Here is a 17,500-nt window from a genome sequence, read left to right on the forward strand (position 1 = left end):
TGTTCCAGGACAAAACTGCCGCGATCTGCGTCACCGGCAGACGACAAGGACTTTACAGCCAAGCCTACATTCGCCCGGTTCTGGACAACACAATCCACGGGCTACTTATGAATACCTTTGGGGAGGCGTATCCACAAGTAGCAGGCCACCTGGTGAATCCGGACTTTCGGCCAGTGATCACCAACCTTCGGACGACGGTATTTTCAGCATCGCCATAGAGCCCCCTTGTGAACATTCACCTCCATGAGTATGGACTTAGTCAGACTTTAAAACCTTTGGCCGCCATCTCAAAAACATTTGTTTATTTTTTTTTTTATATAAATTGACACCATTTATTTTTGGCAGTCCGTCTAAATTGCTCTAATCACCTTCAAGTTTGGATGAGCAGTCTAATTTTTTGTTTGGCCTCAACTTTTAACCAGACATGGTTTATCTTGAACTTACTAAATCTTATTCCAAATTCCGCCCACCTCAAATGTACCCTCCTCCTCCTGACCAGGAATTGGTCACTGGCGAAGTCCGGGGTGGGCGTGCCTGAACCTATTTTGGATATGGGTACGTAAATAGAGTTCCCATACCCAGTATTACTGAATCAGGGAAATGTTCTACATACCTGTTTTTTAAAAAGAAAATAGAATTTGAAAATTAGTTAATATACTTAACAGGAAAAAGTATACTACTTTTCCCTGATTCTCCTAATCATGTCTTACCAATTGAAAAGGGCGGGTGGTCCAATGTTCCAAAAGAAGATAGAACATGTACATTATGTAATATAGGTGATATCGGAGATGAGTTTCATTATATTTTTATTTGTGATAAATTCAACAAGGAACGAAAAAAGATTACTAAAGCCATACTATGTTATTAGACCAAATGTAATTAAATTCAGAGAACTGTTCAATTGTAAACGTGTCAGCATCCTTCAACAAATTGTGAACTTATTAATATTATAAATAACGTGAAATAAAGTTCTGTTCAGGCTGTCAAAACGAGAAGCCTTCTAGCTTTCAATCAGTTCCAGTGGCCGCATTCATCCCAGTAGAAAACTACATTTCGCTGACAAAAAAACCCCCAAACAACCCCCAAACAAAACAAAAACAAAACAACCACCAATGGAGAATTCCCAAGTTGATCAAGCGAAAGCACGTGCAGCATTAGTTTGGGTAGTTGTTCCAAGGGAAACAACTATACGCTTTTTCAAAATGTAAATGTAGATAATCAGGATTTGCTTCCCTTTACCTACCGAACTCTTAATACACTGATATTATTATTTTATATTTTAAGGTTTTTTTAACTATACATAAACGTAGATCTAATACTGTGACTTAATGAAACAAATAATAATATTTTTACCATGGGAGTACTTGCATTCTCAACTCCACTCCCCCCCCCCCCCCCCCTCCCCCAACAACACACATCCACTAACCGTAACTAGACTAAATAATTCAAACTGGTAACATAATAAGAAGCCTGGGCTTTCGGGCTGACACAAATTAACGGAAACTGTTTTTAGATTCCACATATTGCAGGGAACAACACAATTATTTCCGGTGGGTTTTAAAAAACAATCATAATGGAAAACAGTTTTTACCGTGGCTGAATAACTGATAAAAATAAAAATAAATATACACGAATGCGTGCATGCGCGCGCACACATACATACACACACATACATACATCATTATATGTATTCATCTATATATTCATCTATCCATCCATGAAACCATCCATGCATCTATCCATCTATGCATCCATCCATACATCCATCCATTGATTTATGCATGCATCCATCCACCCAAAACCCATCCATCGGTCCATCCATCGATCGATCCATCCACCCATCCATCCATTCATCCATCCATCCATCCATCCATCCATCCATCCATCCATCCATCCATCCATCCATCCATCCATCCATCCATCCATCCATTCATCCATCGATCCATCGATCCATCGATCCATCCATCCATTCATCCATCCATCCATTCATCCATCTATCCATCGATCCATACATCCATCTATCCATCCATCCATCCAACCCACTCATTCATCCATCCATCCACCCATCTTTCCATCTATCCACTCAACCAACCATCCATTCATCCAACCATCCATTCATCCAACCATCCACCCATCCATCCACCCACCTATCCATCCATCCAAACAACCCAACCACCAAACCACTCACCAAACCACCCACCTATCCACCCACCCATCCATCCACCCTAATCCCATCCATCAATCCATCCATCCATATATCGAAACATTGATACAATCGATAGATCTATCGGTCAGCCTGTATCAGAGCCTTTGGCTATCTATACGATTAAATTATCCGAAGGACAAAGTCGATACGCTAGATTTCCCAGTAATAATATATTTTTACCCCAATACACCTATCGTTTTTCTCCTTTGATTTCGTTTTCATTTCGCATCCATCTGGCATAAACTTTAAACCTATTTTGCTGTCCACCGCCACACCCCAGTCCTTGTCTCTCCAACAACGACATGCTATTATCTGCAACATACGAGTCATTTCCTGTCAACTTTGGTTGTGGGCTTAGTCTGACCACTTCGGCGATTGTTCAGTGGTTACCTCTAGGATTAGTTGATTGACTGAAAACATATTTTATTGCATACAAAAAAGTTACGACGCCCTCTCCAATATACACGTGCATACAATATAATACAAATTGGAACAATTACATAACAATCATGATAAAATCGAATTGAGGAAAATGGGAAATTATACACTACAGGTTTTGAGGAAAAGAGGGTTCTATAGATAGTACTAAACCAAATAACTTCCGGCTGGATCAAAGTTCGAGGTGCACCTAACTTTTGATAGAGAAATTAACACCAAATGTCCTGTGATTGGTGATAAATGTGAGTGTGTTGGTTGTAAAAAAAAAAAAGTTTCATCTGGGCAAAATACTATTTAATTTTATTTCATATGGTACTACTTTGTCAATTAGCCTTGTGCTTGAAACATGCACGAGGTACATGTAATTGATCAAATTTTGTGCGGAACTAGTGTAGACATAGACGCTACCCGTTATCTCTGAAATGAGCAGCTTCACCCCTAATTTTTTGTGTTTCAATTTAAGGGTGAGGGATGATAGTATTTATATCCGTGGTGTTTATATCGATTGATATGCTGCAGGTAGGAGTGTTAGCCAAATATGTTACTATTGTCGTCTATGGGATTTGATTTGGTAGTATACACCTTATATACAACAGGATTTTGAAAGAAACCATAGATACATAACAAGAAATACAAATAGTACATGTGCAGTAAAACCATTAGACTCTCTTTAATCAAAACGATGTGTTTGTTTAATAAATACCTGGACTCAAATAAATAGTTTATTATTATTATTATTGAGATCTCGTAAGGTTTATCGTCCTATGGAAGCAGTTAAATAATTTTATTATTATTATTATTATTATTATTATTATTATTATTATTATTATTGAGATCACGTTAGGTATTTTATCCTATAGAAGCAGTTAAAAAAAAATAAAAAATTAAATTATTATGAGATCACGTAAGGTATTTCGTCCTATAGGAGCAGTTAAATAAATATTTTATTATTATTATTATTACTGAGATCACGTAAGGTATTTCGTCCTATAGAAGCAGTTAAATAAATATTTTATTATTATTATTATTGAGATCACGTAAAGTATTTTGTCCTATAGTAGCAGTTAAATACATATACAGAACTTCACATGCGTTGTTTTTGCTTCCTATTTATTGCATGAGTTTATTTTACGCAAGAATATATAGCACGAGACCGTGGTGCTATTAAAACTGTAGTTGTGTTTGTGTTTTGCATTAGTAAGAGATAGATGCTTCAAGCAAACTTTCCTTTCCTTTCCGTGTAAAACGTACAGCAGAATCGACACCACTTGAGCAAATTGATCTATTAATTATCGGCTATAATAATTGGATGTCAAACATTTGTTAATTTTGAGATATAATCTTAGAGAGGAAATCTGCTACATTATTCATTACTTGCAGCCGGCTTCGGTGGCGTCGTGGTTAGGCCACCGGTCTACATGCTGGTAGGTACTAGGTTCGGATCCCAGTCGAGGCATGGGATTTTTAATCCAGATACCTACTCCAAACCCTGAGTGAGTGCTCCGCAAGGCTCAATGGGTAGGTGTATACCACTTGCTCCGAACAGTGATCCATAACTGGTTCACCAAAGGCCATGGTTTGTGCTATCCTGCCTGTGGGAAGCGCCAATAAAAGATCCCTTGCTGCCTGTCATAAAAGAGTAGCCTATGTGGCAACAGCGGGTTTTCGCTAAAAAAAAACAGTGTCAGAATGACCATATGTTTGATGTCCAATAGCCGACGATAAGATAAAAAATCAATGTGCTCTTGCGGCGTCGTTAAAAATAAAACAAACTTTACTTTTTTCATTACTTGCAAGGGATCTTTTATACGCATCTTCCCACAGACAGGATAGCACATACTACGGCTTTTGATACACCAGTGGTGGTTCACTGACTGTGACGAGAAATGGCCCAATGGGCCCACCGACGGGGGTCGATTCTAAACAGAAACGCTCCAGGTGAGCGCTCTAACACTGGGCTACGTTCCGGGCAGCAATCCACTGTTAATGTGGGAAAACGGTGTGTCCAAATTGGTTCTTCCTGGATGAAGACCAAGCGATCATTTCTCTGCCAATGTTCCCATAGATCAAACATTTAATTTCCTCCTGTCGTCCATGTTTTTTTCTTTTATTCCTTCCCAATACGAAATAAGTGACAGTGCCAACCGAAGTAAGAATGTTTTAAACCGATTGGTCGAACAAAATGTCTTACACATTACCACTGGCAACCGTCCATGGAATTTCAATTAATTCGTATTAACTTTTTATGCTTTAGTCTAAACTGTTTTCGATAGAATAGGCGTAAATAATATTATGAGGAAAGTTTGCTTTTGTTTAACGACACCACTAGAGCACACTGATTTGTTAATCATCGGTTATTGGATGTCAAACATTTGGTAATTCATACATATAGTCTTAGAGAGGAAACCCGATACACTCTTCCATTAGTAGCAAGATATTTTTTTATATGACGATCCCAAAGACGAAATAGCCTTTGATATACTAGTCGTGGTGCACTAGCTGGAACGAGAAATAGCCCAATGGGCCCGCAAACGGATCCATCGATCATAGAGCGACCGCGCATCATGCGAACGCTTTACCAATGGGCTACGTACCCACATGAGAAAGTAGCGTTTGTTTCTCGTACGCAATGCTTTGATTTCTTTGGAGAAAAAGAAGACAGATAAAACTAAATAGTTTACGTATTTTAATTGGCAAGTTCTGCTCATAGAATATCAATTAATCCGTATTAATTGTTTGTCTTTCAGACTAAACCTCTAAACTAGGCGTAGATATATAAAAGTAAAGTTTGTTTCTAGAATACAATACTTTGATTTATTTGGAGGAATAGCACAGAGGAAGACATATATCAGAGGAGCGACCGAATTCCAGGTTACACACTGTGACGGAACATGCTCTTAATTTGTTTTCGCCTGTGGCGATATTAATTGTTTTAGAGGGCCGTGTGCAGTTCCAAATTGCACTTAAGCCCAGATGGGCAACTTGTTACGTGATACCTTTGCGCGACGGTCGTCTAATACACACCCAGCGCAGGTGTGGAGGCCATGTGGCTAGTAGTTACGTAATATCTCCGGTAGTGCTGTTTATGGCCAGGTGATTGCTCGCGGTATGGCGACAGCCAGTCTGACGATCAGAGAAAAATATGCCGGCATGGTGGCTGTTGAAAATCCACATGATACGTGAAGTACCGCCTTGTACCCCCAGGCGATATTCGCTGTCTCTGAGAGTTTTGAATAAATAGCTAGGATTTTAGATATATCGAGGAGAAACATTTTGAAGTATCCAGGGGCACGGACGTCGTCCACTGAACGATCTATATTAGTTCAGACGGGACTTTGGTAAATATATATTTTCTGCTCTATGTATATCCTTGATGTGACTTTAAATATTTTAATACTGTATTATCCCAATATTATTTAGACGGTGCTGCCTGTCATCTGACGCAGTAATCTGTAGGCTCACTGTCCTAAATAATTATAAAAAGCTTAACCAGTCATCCTAGAGGACCTAGGTAAACTGTAGGTTATTGTCTTTATTGTGATAGGTACCAGTATTAATTCTGTGTTACAAGATTACTGAATGAGTAGTTAAGGGTTAATTAAAAATTAACCAGTTAGGAATAGAGTTGTAATTCCTTTATTAATTAAGTTCTCCTGGAAGCGTTTCTCAATTATCACACGTGTGGGTGTTGTGTCACGGTGAAGTGATTAGCATATTGTGTAAACTAGACACCTAGAGATTAACTAATTAAGTGATCAGTTCTGGGTTGTTATTATTTGTTGTTGTTAATTAACTACTGCGGCAGTACATTTGTCAGCGTAGGTTAATACACATTCCAAAGTGTATTGTGTTTTTGTTGTGTTTTCTAGTGAACTAAACGTGCTATAATAAAATATACTTTATATAAGATTGTATCTCTGATCATACCTAGACGAGCCACTCGGGTAAATACTGCTCGATACAGAGAGATCTAGTAGATATACAGTTAGGAGAGATATTTGGACAATCGTGTTTCATTCAGTTACGGGTATTATAGGATCCCCGTGACACACACCAACATTAATCACTCCGTGTAATTCAGTACAGTATAGGTTGCATAGTACCAAAGAAGAGAGTTCCGTGTCAAAGTTCGTAGTAGTAATATGTGACATTGATTATTTGTGCAAATACTATTATCTATTGACAATAAATAAATACACTTTTATTTGTTATACAGTTGTTATACAGTATATACCAGAGGTTGAAACTAATGCGGGGTACCCCCAAACATGGAACTGCAAATTTCAGCAAAAATGACGGTTGCTATTAAAAACATTAATTAAATATCTTAAATGGCAAGTGACACCCCCCCCCCCCCCCCCCCACCCCCCCCCCCCCCCCCCCCCCCCCCCCACCCCCCCCCCCCCCCCCCCCCCCCCCCCCCCCCCCCCCCCCCCCCCCCCCCCATTTGCTTGCAGGTAGATTAGATGTGAGTGCTACACGTTTTATTGCTGTACCTCCTGTGTGTGTTGATACGCTGGTTATATCAGTTTTATTAGTAAATGTTAATATTATCGGTAATAGGAATTGATTTCGTCTATTAGAACCTAAATACAACAGTATCGAGAAAGTTGTTGATGTGGTGCATCCTTTGTTTGTGCTTGTAACGCGAATCGTAAAGATATTAACACAGCTGGTCCTATCATTCAGTCAGTTGGAAATAGTTTTGAATATTATATTAGTACTCTTCTTTTTCTTCGCCCGTTCGTTCGTTCATCCATCCATTAAACCCTCCATCAATCCGTCCGTCCGTCCGTTCGTTCGTTCGTTCATTCATTCATTCATTCATTCATACATATTAATATACGTCTATATCCTCACACTACATCCAACAAAGCATGACCTTATACCTTTCAGTTAGTAATATTTATATACGTCTGTATCCTCTCACTACATACAACAACACATGACCTTATACCTTTCAGTTAGTGATATTTATATACGTCTATATCCTCTCTCTCTCTCTCTACGTCCATTAACGCATGACCTTATACCTTTCAGTTAGTGACATTTATATACGCCTATATCCTCTCTCTCTCTCTCTCTCTCTCTCTCTCTCTCTCTCTCTCTCTCTCTCTCTCTCTCTCTCTCTCTCTCTCTCTCTCTCTCTCTACGTCCAATAACGCATGACCTTATACCTTTCAGTTAGTGATATTTATATACGTCTATATCCTCTCACTAAATACAACAACACATGGCCTTATATCTTTCAGTTAGCGATATTTGTATACGTCTATATCCTCTCACTACATACAACAACACATGGCCTTATACCTTTCAGTTAGTGATATTTATATACGTCTATATCCTTTCACTACATACAACAATACATGGCCTTATACCTTTCAGTTAGTGATATTTATATACGTCTATATTCTCTCACTCTATATCCACAACACATGGTCTTATACCTTTCAGTTAGCGATATTTATATACGTCTAAATCCTCTCACTACATTCATAAACGCATGGCCTTATACCTTTCAGTTAGCGATATTTATATACGTCTATATCCTCTCACTCTACATCCAACACGCATGGCCTTATACCTTTCAGTTAGTGATATTTATATACGTCTATATCCTCTCACTACATCCAACAACGCATGACCTTATACCTTTGTGTTAGTGATATTTATATACGTCTATATCCTCTCACTACACCCAACAACGTATGACCTTATACCTTTCTGTTAGTGATATTTATATACGTCTATATCCTCTCACTACATACAACAACACATGGCCTTATACCTTTCAGTTAGTGATATTTATATACGTCTATATTCTCTCACTCTATATCCACAACGCATGGCCTTATACCTTTCAGTTAGTGATATTTATATACGTCTATATCCTCTCACTACATACAACAACGCATGGCCTTATACCTTTCAGTTAGTGATATTTATATACGTCTATATCCTCTCACTACATACAACAACACATGGCCTTATACCTTTCAGTTAGTGATATTTATATACGTCTATATCCTTTCACTACATACAACAACACATGGCCTTATACCTTTCAGTTAGCGATATTTATATACGTCTATATCCTCTCTCTCTCTCTCTCTACGTCCAACAACACATGACCTCATACCTTTCAGTTAGTGATATTTATATACGTCTATATCCTCTCACTACATACAACAACACATGACCTTATACCTTTCAGTTAGTGATATTTATATACGTTTATATCCTCTCACTCTACATCCAACAACGCATGACCTTATACCTTTCAGTTAGTGATATTTATATACGTGTATATCCTCTCACTCTATATCCACAACGCATGGCCTTATACCTTTCAGTTAGTGATATCTATATACGTCTATATCCTCTCACTCTATATCCACAACGCATGGCCTTATACCTTTCAGTTAGCGATATTTATATACGACTAAATCCTCTCACTACATCCAACAACGCATGGCCTTATACCTTTCAGTTAGTGATATTTATATACGTCTGTACCCTCTCACTACATCCAACAACGCATGGCCTTATACCTTTCAGTTAGCGATATTTATATACGTCTATATCCTCTCTCTCTCTCTCTCTACGTCCAACAACACATGACCTTATACCTTTCAGTTAGTGATATTTATATACGTCTATATCCTCTCACTACATACAACAACACATGGCCTTATATCTTTCAGTTAGCGATATTTATATACGTCTATATCCTTTCACTACATACAACAACACATGGCCTTATACCTTTCAGTTAGTGATATTTATATACGTCTATACCCTCTCACTCTATATCCACAACGCATGGCCTTATACCTTTCAGTTAGCGATATTTATATACGTCTATATCCTCTCACTACACCCAACAACGCATGGCCTTATACCTTTCAGTTAGTGATATTTATATACGTCTATATGCTCTCACTACATACAACAACACATGGCCTTATACCTTTCAGTTAGTGATATTTATATACGTTTATATCCTCTCACTCTACATCCAACAACGCATGGCCTTATACCTTTCAGTTAGTAATATTTATATACGTCTATATCCTCTCACTCTATATCCACAACGCATGGCCTTATACCTTTCAGTTAGTGATATCTATATACGTCTATATCCTCTCACTCTATATCCACAACGCATGGCCTTATACCTTTCAGTTAGCGATAATTATATACGTCTAAATCCTCGAACTACATCCAACAACGCATGGCCTTATACCTTTCAGTTAGTGATATTTATATATGTCTATATCCTCGAACTACATCAACAACGCATGACCTTATACCTTTCAGTTAGTGATATTTATATACGTCTATATCCTCTCACTCTACATTCAACAACGCATGGCCTTATACCTTTCAGTTAGTGATATTTATATACGTCTATATCCTCTCACTACATCAACAACGCATGGCCTTATACCTTTCAGTTAGTGATATTTATATACGTCTATATCCTCTCACTACATCCAACAACGCATGGCCTTATACCTTTCAGTTAGTGATATTTATATACGTCTAAATCCTCTCACTACATCCAACAACGCATGGCCTTATACCTTTCAGTTAGCGATATTTATATACGTCTATATCCTCTCTCTCTCTCTCTCTACGTCCAACAACACATGACCTTATACCTTTCAGTTAGTGATATTTATATACGTCTATATCCTCTCACTACATACAACAACACATGGCCTTATATCTTTCAGTTAGCGATATTTATATACGTCTATATCCTTTCACTACATACAACAACACATGGCCTTATACCTTTCAGTTAGTGATATTTATATACGTCTATACCCTCTCACTCTATATCCACAACGCATGGCCTTATACCTTTCAGTTAGCGATATTTATATACGTCTATATCCTCTCACTACACCCAACAACGCATGGCCTTATACCTTTCAGTTAGTGATATTTATATACGTCTATATGCTCTCACTACATACAACAACACATGGCCTTATACCTTTCAGTTAGTGATATTTATATACGTTTATATCCTCTCACTCTACATCCAACAACGCATGGCCTTATACCTTTCAGTTAGTAATATTTATATACGTCTATATCCTCTCACTCTATATCCACAACGCATGGCCTTATACCTTTCAGTTAGTGATATCTATATACGTCTATATCCTCTCACTCTATATCCACAACGCATGGCCTTATACCTTTCAGTTAGCGATAATTATATACGTCTAAATCCTCGAACTACATCCAACAACGCATGGCCTTATACCTTTCAGTTAGTGATATTTATATATGTCTATATCCTCGAACTACATCAACAACGCATGACCTTATACCTTTCAGTTAGTGATATTTATATACGTCTATATCCTCTCACTCTACATTCAACAACGCATGGCCTTATACCTTTCAGTTAGTGATATTTATATACGTCTATATCCTCTCACTACATCAACAACGCATGGCCTTATACCTTTCAGTTAGTGATATTTATATACGTCTATATCCTCTCACTACATCCAACAACGCATGGCCTTATACCTTTCAGTTAGTGATATTTATATACGTCTAAATCCTCTCACTACATCCAACAACGCATGGCCTTATACCTTTCAGTTAGCGATATTTATATACGTCTATATCCTCTCTCTCTCTCTCTCTACGTCCAACAACACATGACCTTATACCTTTCAGTTAGTGATATTTATATACGTCTATATCCTCTCACTACATACAACAACACATGGCCTTATACCTTTCAGTTAGTGATATTTATATACGTTTATATCCTCTCACTCTACATCCAACAACGCATGGCCTTATACCTTTCAGTTAGTAATATTTATATACGTCTATATCCTCTCACTCTATATCCACAACGCATGGCCTTATACCTTTCAGTTAGTGATATCTATATACGTCTATATCCTCTCACTCTATATCCACAACGCATGGCCTTATACCTTTCAGTTAGCGATAATTATATACGTCTAAATCCTCGAACTACATCCAACAACGCATGGCCTTATACCTTTCAGTTAGTGATATTTATATATGTCTATATCCTCGAACTACATCAACAACGCATGACCTTATACCTTTCAGTTAGTGATATTTATATACGTCTATATCCTCTCACTACATCAACAACGCATGGCCTTATACCTTTCAGTTAGTGATATTTATATACGTCTATATCCTCTCACTACATCCAACAACGCATGGCCTTATACCTTTCAGTTAGTGATATTTATATACGTCTAAATCCTCTCACTACATCCAACAACGCATGGCCTTATACCTTTCAGTTAGCGATATTTATATACGTCTATATCCTCTCTCTCTCTCTCTCTCTCTCTCTACGTCCAACAACACATGACCTTATACCTTTCAGTTAGTGATATTTATATACGTTTATATCCTCTCACTCTACATCCAACAACGCATGGCCTTATACCTTTCAGTTAGTAATATTTATATACGTCTATATCCTCTCACTCTATATCCACAACGCATGGCCTTATACCTTTCAGTTAGTGATATCTATATACGTCTATATCCTCTCACTCTATATCCACAACGCATGGCCTTATACCTTTCAGTTAGCGATAATTATATACGTCTAAATCCTCGAACTACATCCAACAACGCATGGCCTTATACCTTTCAGTTAGTGATATTTATATACGTCTATATCCTCTCACTACATCAACAACGCATGACCTTATACCTTTCAGTTAGTGATATTTATATACGTCTATATCCTCTCACTACATCAACAACGCATGGCCTTATACCTATCAGTTAGTGATATTTATATACGTCTATATCCTGTCACTACATCCAACAACGCATGGCCTTATACCTTTCAGTTAGTGATATTTATATACGTCTAAATCCTCTCACTACATCCAACAACGCATGGCCTTATACCTTTCAGTTAATGATATTTATATACGTCTATATACTCTCTCTCTCTACATCCAACAACGCATGGCCTTATACCTTTCAGTTAGTGATATTTATATACGTCTGTATCCTCTCACTACATACAACAACGCATGGCCTTATACCTTTCAGTTAGTGATATTTATATACGTCTGTATCCTCTCACTACATACAATAACGCATGACCTTATACCTTTCAGTTAGTGATATTTATATACGTCTAAATCCTCTCACTCTACGTCCAATAACGCATGATCTTATACCTTTCAGTTAGTGATATTTATATACGTTTATATCCTCTCGATCGGCAATTTCAATTCTGATGCTAGAAAAAGCGACGACTTGTAATCACATAAATCTCCTCTAAACGATTCCGTTTGTTTGAGATATCCTGCTGGTTCTGGAACTTCCAGAGATACGGCAAACAGTGAGATAAGTTTTATATTAACACACATCCAGCCAGGAAGAAACTGACTGTTGATAATAAGTGGCACATCGCGGTCTGGGATCGCGCCAGTGTGGGGTAAACATCCACGCGGGAACCACGCGGGCCGCGAGACTTGGCGAAACGACTGTTGAGATCCGGTTACGTGATTGTGTGAGTTCTTTGACGTCTTGCATTAACACAGGTGGCGTTTGGTTACTGACATTACCATATCGGCGATCTGGTGTTGAGAATGAATGTTTTACTTAGATTACAGACAACCTGTCATTGAAGCAGCCACTGGCGATAAAAAGAGGCCTCTGAAAATTGCTTGAACAATTATTTAGTTCGTGCGTTGCTCACGCTAACCGCTTACCTCTTAACTAGTTTTGCGTAGCCGATTTTTCGTTCGCGTATTAAAGGCATACTGTCACGGATTTAAAGAACGTATTTCTCTGAAAATGGATAATAAATAAAAATTACATTAATTGTTGGAAACCAAATATAGCTATCGCATCACCTTAACTGAACCATGATGGAGTGAAATTCATGTCATCCCTCTCGGCAATTTTAGTTTTTGAATTATGGACCATTGCCATAATTCAATTATTTTTTACAAAATGCCATTAATAAATGGAGTATTGTGGTTATAAAGATGGTTGAATAAAGTACATTTAGAGACAAATCAAATTATTTTTGTTCAGGTAATTATTTGTTAGACCATTAAGTAGGTCTGTGACAATATGCCTTTAAGTTTACGACGTAATATACATGGTTATAACGGGCTACATAAAATAAAGCGAAGTTTTGTGTCAGATGTTTAACAATTCTGAGACGTGACACGTGACATTTATCCCATTCGAATCTGTGGCCCACTCTGGTCCAATCGATCGCAGCAGAGTGAATTTTACAACGGCAAAACTGAGGACGAAAGGATTAAAGCGACATTCCTGATTTGGCAACCAATGTAACTGTTTTTAGGTAACAGATTTTTAACGATCTAGATTAGCTATTGATAGCATTATCACGCTTGCAAAAAAAAAAATTTTTTATTGTGCTCTAGTGGTGTCTATATATTTTTTTTATTGTGCTCTAGTGATTTAATCATCCGCTATTGGATGTCAATCATTTGGTAATTCTATCACGTTAGTCCTCAGAAGAAATCAGCTACACTTTTTCCTAATTCAGGAAGGGATCTTTTTCCACAAACAGAAGAGCACGTGGTATGACTTTAAAGCACATACCATGACATTTGACCAGTTGTGGTGCACTGGTTGGAACGAAAAAAAAACCAAAAACCCAAACAACCCCAGTCAGTTGAATGGATCCACCAAGGTGGTTCGATCCTGCGACGTAACACGCTTAAAATGCATTGTTTGTACATTCAGTGAGGTTTTTTTTTTTATCAACTAAGTATTTGTAATGGATGAAGCTGCATGTTATCCATATTAAAGGTCCCTTGCCGCTAATGAAACACATGGAATGGGATTAATCTAAGTAAATGTGCCAGAACGAACAAATGTTTAACATCCCATTTGCTCTAATGGTTTCAAATATATTTAATAATAATATTAACTTTTACCTGCTAATTTTGTTTATAATGTTTTCTGCATTAAAAACGAAATTTTAATATACTTACCTGTGATACAATTTTGCACAGCTCTTTACTCTGTGTTATTGAGTTAATTTATATTGATGTGATCGTAAATTCATTTATATATTTACCATTGTCTGTCTCCCAATAGCCGATGTTAATTTTGTCCTGGCGTTCAGGGTTACCCCACCCAGCCACACCCGCCCCCTGTCTCCTACGCTTATGTTCATTCGTATTAAAAAAAGGAAGGAAATGTTTTATTTAACGACGCACTCAACACATTTTATTTACGGTTATATGGCGTCAGACATATGGTTAAGGACCACACAGATATTGAGAGAGGAAACCCGCTGTCGCCACTTCATGGGCTACTCTTTTCGATTAGCAGCAAGGGATCTTTTATATGCACCGTCCCACAGACAGGATAGTACATACCACGGCGTTTATTATACCAGTTGTGGAGCACTGACTGGAACGAGAAATAGCCCAGTGGGTCCACCGACGGGGATCGATCCTAGACCGACCGCGCATCAAGCGAGCGCTTTGCCACTGGGCTACGTACCGCCCTATTAAAAACAGAGCCAACATTCTGAGATTGTTTTTTTTTTAAACTGATCTAAGCTCCCTGGCTATGAGCAGGAATTAACATTACCGTTTACACAAATCACATTCCACAACAATAGACTCCTCGGAATCCGTATTCCTGTCCGTCCTCTTTATTGCCAAGCTCCCTTATCAGCAGATAAACGGAGAAAATCATGGCAATCATTTTATTGCTACCCAAGATAACAAGGAACCGTTGTGAAAGCCACGACTTTGAAGTGACCGCACGTCTGTCTCACACGAAACTAACTTCGCGCTTTTCCGTCATTAATTCGCCGGAGTCACCTGTCACGGAAGGTGATGCAGTGTAATAAAGAGATTTCGTTCTTAATTAAAGTCACGGAGAGTCATCATTCGTGACAAGCGATGATGTATTCCGTTATTAGGCGACATAAAAACTGCGGAGCGCTCGGGGGATAGACTCGGCTGCGTGCTCAACATTCTGTGGTGCGACAATTCCACCTCAATTCGCCGGGTCACCGCAGCAGATTCACAAATCTTGCAAATTTGACACGAATAGTTAGCGGTTATTCTACAAGGTTAAGGCGAATATAGTTTAGGGAAATGTTTTCCTGTTAATAAAAACAAACAAACAAACTTGTATCATGTAGTTGTAGTTGTAGTATTAGTAGTAGTAATAGTTAGTAGTAGTAGTAGTAGTAGTAGTAGTAGTAGTAGTAGTAGTAGTAGGTGTTGTATTAGTAGTAGTAGTAATAGTAGGAGTAATAATAATAGTAATAGTACCGTAGTACAACAACTACTACTATTACTACAACACCTACTATACTAGTACTACTATACTACTACTACAACAACAACTACTACTACTACAACAACAACTACTACTACTACTACAACAACTACAACTACTAGTACAACTACATGTATTACTACTAATTATTACCACTACTACTACTACTACTACTACTACTACTACTACTACTACTACTACTACTACTACTACTACAACTACTAGTACAACTATTACTACTAACTATTACCACCACTACTACTACTACTATACTACTACTACAACTACTATTACTACTACTACAACAACTACTACTACTACTACAACTACTAGTACAACTATTACTACTATTACTACTATTACCACTACTACTACTACTACTACTAACAACAACTATTACTACTACTACTACTACTACTACTACTACTACTAACTACTAACTACTAACTAGTTACAGTAAGTGTTACCAATATTACAACCGACATTAGCTGTAAACATCATTTACTATATTTAAGCGATCTACTATATATTATCAAGTTCAAGTCCCAGTAAAATAAAAAGTTTATTGTGATTAACGACACAGCTAGAGCACATTGATTTATTAATCATCGGCTAATGGATGTGAAACATTTCGTAATTGTGAAACTCGCTACATTTTTCCTAATGCGACAAAGTACTTTTTTACATGCACTTTCCACAGACAGGATAGCACATACCACGGACTTCGATCAATTGTGGTGCACTGGTTGGAACGAGAAAACCCCAAATCAGTTGAATGGATCCACCGAGGTGGTTCGATCCTGCGACGTAACACGCTTACAAAACCCAAATCAGTTGAATTGATCCACCTAGGTGGTTCGATCCTGCGACGCGAGTTAAATAATTTTTTCAAGATAATACACAGTAGCGAGTCTGATCCTGTATTTATTACCCCTACCTGGGTTCGTTTATTCAGTTACCGATGGCCATTTTTTAGAAACTGGCTGTCACTATTACAAAACAAGTACTGTTTACGTATACATGTACATTACTTTCATTCGCGTTTAGTTTATAAAAAAAATAGTTCTCTAACTAACTTGTTTAATTAAATTTAAAGTGTGCTGGTGCACAAGTGTATCATCGTCCTTTGTTTACAGAAATATTGTTTAATTTAAGTAATCGAGCAGTTCTCAGAAATTACTATCACTGTTACAGCTTAGTCGGGTTAATGTATCTATAGACCGCGCTCGTTCATTGGTCACAGTGAACTGAACTACCCAATCAAATGGCCGGTTAAACCAATGCATGATTTAAAAAAATCTGTGAAAGAACATAATTTTTATTTCCTCGGTTATGAGTGCCCGCTGGGGTAATAAAATACGAAGTAATCCAGTTTGAAAGCAATATTAAATCCAACATCCTTAAGCCTTTAACAAACTGCAAACGGATTTTTCTAATCGGCAGAAATCCTTCAGTGACGTCGATGTCGACAGCAGATAATGGAAGTTTATGAAAAATACCCAATACGATAAAACAGATTAG

The 17,500-nt window shown here is 37.7% G+C and overlaps 1 protein-coding gene across 1 annotated transcript in view; it reads left to right on the top strand.

Annotated features, from left to right (window-relative positions):
- The window catches only part of LOC121377985 (mastermind-like protein 3), a gene marked incomplete at its 3' end in the record, with an annotated part of 52,319 nt that overhangs the window by 25,526 nt on the left and 9,293 nt on the right, over positions 1 to 17,500 (top strand). The window lies entirely within an intron of this gene.

Source organism: Gigantopelta aegis, chromosome 7, assembly GCF_016097555.1.
Source record: "Gigantopelta aegis isolate Gae_Host chromosome 7, Gae_host_genome, whole genome shotgun sequence".
Classification (NCBI taxonomy): domain Eukaryota; kingdom Metazoa; phylum Mollusca; class Gastropoda; order Neomphalida; family Peltospiridae; genus Gigantopelta; species Gigantopelta aegis.